Below are 5,139 nucleotides of genomic sequence, written 5' to 3'. Positions count from 1 at the left end.
CCCGGGGGTCGCGGCCCGGGCACCCGGAGGCAAGGGCCAGCGCCCAGCGGGGTGGCCGGGCACCCGGGGCCAGTTGGCCGGGCACCCGGGGCGGCGGACAGCGCCCAGGCTGGGGCGGCCGGGCACCCGGGGCCTCCTGGCCGGGCACCCGGGGCAGCCAGGTCCAGCAACACCCAGCGGCCGGGCACCCGGGGATGTAGGGACCGGGCACCCGGGGTGTCTAGTGGCTCCACTCCTTCGTGCCCATCTTCCTTCTCCTTCCTCCATGTGTCTCCGGGTGAACTTGGTGTTTCCTCCGTGCTTCATCGTGACGCTCTCCGAGGCACCTAAGAATGCACAACACGTATCTTTGAGGTAGAATCCCATTCTCAAGTGAATCCGGACGAAACTCGGAGAGGAAAGAGTTAACCTCGGTTTCGATGGTGCGTGCGTGAGCTCTCGTCGCAGGTCCTCTCCGTGCTTGCGGTGGCGGGGTGACGTCCATGGTGATGGTCGAAGGATGCTCCGCATCATCTCCCCCCCTCCCTTGGGAGAGATCCGTCCATGGATCGTGATCTTCATCACCATGGTAACGAGATGGCGTCACCGTGTAGAAGTGGACAACCACCAAGCACTTGTCATGTGGAAGCTCGAAATGGTCACTCTCCAATGTCGCACCATCTTGTAATTCCTTCAAAAGGAGCAAAGATAACAAGCACTTGGAAAAACAAATGTGGTTGGCATTAAAGCAAAACCAAGCATTCAAGAGGTGATTCACCCAACAAGTGTTGTCATCAAGCATAGCATATGGTTTGACGAAGAAGAGTGGCATGGCATTTGAGCATCTAAGTTGAGCACATGGAAAAGCATCATGGAAACAAGCATGTAAATGTGAGGTAGAGATGATGCACATATGTGTGGCAAGAGAATAAGCATCTACCCCAAGTTCAGAGCAAGCATGCATAAGACTCTCAATGAACGGTCTATGGTAGGCATAAGAGTCATCCACAACACCAAAGAAGATGGTATGTCTAAACACAAGCAAGTGCAAGACAATCCAAGCATAATGTGCATAGGCTGTGGTGAAGAAAGTTAGACACTCAACACAAATGATATAGCCATTTTGGAACATGTGCGAGGCAATCAAGTCGTGCAAACTAGTGGAGCGAAGATGCAACACACTAGAGGAAATCATGGCAATCATATCATGGGAGCAAATAATAGGCATAGACAATGCACATGACATATCGCAAGTACGAACACAAACCAAGATCATTGTATCATCATAGGCATGGGGCAAATAGCAAACATGGCAATAACAAGCAATATCTCCACCAAGCTTGCAAATACACAAACAAGTAGGAGAATCAATCATCATGTGTAATGCAAAGCATGGGTCACAAATGCATGGCAAAGGCATAGGAATGAGCATACAATGCAAAGTGAACATGGCAAGATGGGCATATAATATGTAGTGTACGATAACCCATAACCATGTGAGAGCCATGTAGAAGAAAAGCGCGAAGTCTTTGCGCGAAAAGAGCGGTGGGAAAGGCAATCCATGGGATCCCAAGTCATCATTGCTCTCTAGTGCTCGTTTTCTCAACTCGTGGGATTGCGAAGTTGACAAGTATTCATGTGTACCTACACAAAGGAGACACAAACCAAAGAAATTGTGTTCGTGGTAAATGTACACATCATCCATCATGACGTGTATGTGCATGTGTGAGTTAGCACAAGATAAGCATCGGTCAAAGAAATTTGATGCATGGTATAAGAACATGTCATCCATCATGAAAGAATAGTTGTTATGTATGACACGATGGGTACACAAGTTGAGAATGCAAGTATATGGCACATCAATATCATTTTCATTCATGGGAAGCATATTGTGCACAGAAGTAGTGGGATCATGCAAAGTATGGAATGCATCAAAATCTCCTAATATGTATGAGGAAACTATGGGGGTCTCCTCATGAGCAATAGTGGAAACATCATATGGAGAATATGAACTACATCCAAAACAATGCATATTTGGAACAATGTGATCATGGCATGGCATAGTAGATGAATTGCATAAATCATGTAAATGAAGCATGGCAATATCATCACAAGAAAAACAAATGCCAATAACCATGGGCTTGTCATCTATGCCATATGTGCAAATTGGGTTGATGTTGATGGCATATGCATAGTCACTATGAAGAGATTGCAAATATGACATATTGTTGATCTCATGCATAGCATATGACAAGTCAAGCGGATTGTCAAACATGATGTGACCAAGAGAATTATCACAAGAAATCCTATGTAACATGGCATCACAACTAATAGACTCCACATGGCAATCATCAGACTCATCATAAATGGGTAAATCATCGCATGGGGAAATTACACTAGCATGAAGCATGACAATAGGTGGAGCAACATCATGCAAGCAATCAATGTCAAGAACATCCACTAGTGGGACAAGAGCATCACCTTCACCTATGTTACCTTTCTCGTTCCACTCAAGTGGTGTAGGTGAGGTGGGAAAGACCAACGCGTGGTCAACGTCATCATTGTGATGGAACCATGTGGGGGTGCATCATAGTCCACCATGGCCATCGTCTTGTCCATAGGAAGGACGAAGTCGTCGCGGATCGGCGCATCATCATATATGGGACCTAGAACCAAATGAGAAGACACAATAGAGGTAGAGGTCAAGTTGTTAGAAATGCAAATGGGCTCACGTGCCCTATCAACTTCCTCACTCTCTCTATGTGGTGGTGGCTCACTCACTCCCTCAAGGTAGGTGCACTCAATGTCACATATGGTGGAGTCACTCATCTCACTCAAGTGGTGGGGGTTGTGGCTCTCCTCACATGGGAATTGTGGCAACTCATCATATATGGGGCTAGTGGTGAAGTCACTCTCACTCTCAATATGGTGGCACAAGTCACTCAACTCATCATACGTCGCCGTGGTCGAAGGGAAAATCCCATGCTCAACCATCTCGTAGTCGTCGCCGTGGATGAAGGCCGAAGATGGCACATCATCACTCTCGTCGTGGATGAAGGCCGAAGATGGCACATCATCGCTCTCGTCATGGATGAAGACCGAAGATGACACATCATCACTCTCCTCCATGACCGAAGGGAAAATCCCATGCTCGATCATGTCGTCACCGTCGTCGTGGATGAAGGACGATGTAGGCGTACTCGTCGGAGGTAGGCGAAGATGCCGTACGTCCAAAGGCGAAGATGCCTTGATAACACTTGGCGAAGATGCCGAAGTGGTGGTAGTAGTCGTAGCTCTGTCTTGGTGGTGCTTGTCTCGCGGTCTTCTCTTGTGCTCATGAAGTTTGGCCGAAGCTTGATGTAGAGCTTTTTGGGACTTGTAGGTGTACGCATCGCGAGCATCGTCATCTTGATGGTGTTGTAGTGCTTGAGCTCGATGACGTTCCGAAGATTGGCCACTTGAGCGTCGCCGCCTTGAAGATGACGAAGGAGAAGGAGACTTGTAGTTGGCTAACATGTCGCGGACTTGATCCCTTTGTTCCGCAAACTTGGTGTCGATGTAGTCCCTTGTCCGTGATTCACGTTGATGAATGTCGGCGGTGAGTCGCTCAATGCCTCGCATTGCTCGTTGTAGTCTGAAGATGGGCGTTTTGGTGATGTAGTTGTTCACGCCGTCGTTATCCTAGAAGACCAGAGATGAAATGCCTTGCCTATCCATCACAAGACTCGAGCAAATGTGAGTAGGAAATGAGATAAACAATATCAAGTTACCTTTTCCCAAAGTTGAGGATGTATCCCATTTCACTCAATGTGAGATGAAATAATAGTGGAATTGGTACCGGACTTGTTCACTCACACCTATCAAGTAAAGCTTATGGAGGAGCTCGGTGAGGATAGTGGCACAAAAATTTGATGCAAAATGTTAGCAAGAGTCAATAATGTTGGAAAAGATTCACAAATTCGCAAGTGAAACAAGTAGACCAATAGCAATATGTGGCATACAGAAACACACACACGGATAGATAGATGGGGTCGTGCAACCAAGGAAAGAGCACAAAATGTGGAATCCACGGAAAACGCTCGTGTTGCACAACTCAAGAGAGACGCTAGCACGATTGCTCAATAGGCGGATACGACACTTGTGCACAACCTAGAAGATGCAAAATGTATGAGCTTCCTATCCCAAGTATGCTATGTGTATGATGTTCCGGTGTTTCGCACACGATGATCCAAGATGATCAATATGTAGTATGGTATGCAATGTGGCGATGCTATGGCTCTTGCTTACAAGATCTTTGCTCTCTTTTTCTTTTTGCTTAAAAGCTTATTCTTTTTTTGATATGGCCACTTATGTGAAATGCACAAACCAAGATAGCAATTGTGTATATGCGGGAACAATCTTGTGACACAAGGGATGATATGATGATACCAATATGATATGGTATGTATGCAATGGAAGGTACGGATCACTAATGTACACAAGTAACGTTGCCGGCAATACTCAAAGGCTAGTCTCCATAGGTAAGTGACGCAAAATGGGTTAAGGGGTTAACAATGTAATGGCAAGAATGTACAATGAAGGGATACCATGATACCAAGATGATATAGAGGTTACCGTTCTTGCTTACGGTTAGGGTGTCAAATTGGTGAAGTGGTCAATGTCGAAGACGACCTCGTGGCGATGATGAGTGGCGGTGTTCTTGATGTAGATACCAAGATGATGTAGACCTGTCCCTAAGTAGCCGAAACACCTTAGGAAATGGTAAAAACCGAAAACTCAAAATCTCCAAAGGCAAATGTCAAATGGCGGTGGCGGAATGCATTGGTGATTCCGGAGTTAGCAATGCAGAAGTGGTGGTGGTGGGTGATGACGAAGCAACCGTCCCTAAGTAGCCGAAACACCTTAGGAGACTCAAGTCACCACTCAAGCAACCACAAATGCTATATGGAGCCAAAAATGGGTTAGGTTGCAGAAAGTTATGGTGGTTTGCGTGGATGATATGGTGGATGGCCTATGCAAAGATGTCAAAATGCCAAATTTTTTATGGGGTCAAATGGTGTTGGAACCTATCTAGGTGGACGGGGGATATTAATAGCTACTCAATGAGCTAAAGAACGCGAAAATCAGACTCCCGGGGCGAAAGTTATGGCCGAAATGGTA

The sequence above is a fragment of the Triticum dicoccoides genome, chromosome 1A (assembly GCF_002162155.2).
Source record: "Triticum dicoccoides isolate Atlit2015 ecotype Zavitan chromosome 1A, WEW_v2.0, whole genome shotgun sequence".
In the NCBI taxonomy this organism is placed as follows: domain Eukaryota; kingdom Viridiplantae; phylum Streptophyta; class Magnoliopsida; order Poales; family Poaceae; genus Triticum; species Triticum dicoccoides.
This window is presented reverse-complemented; position numbering follows the sequence as displayed.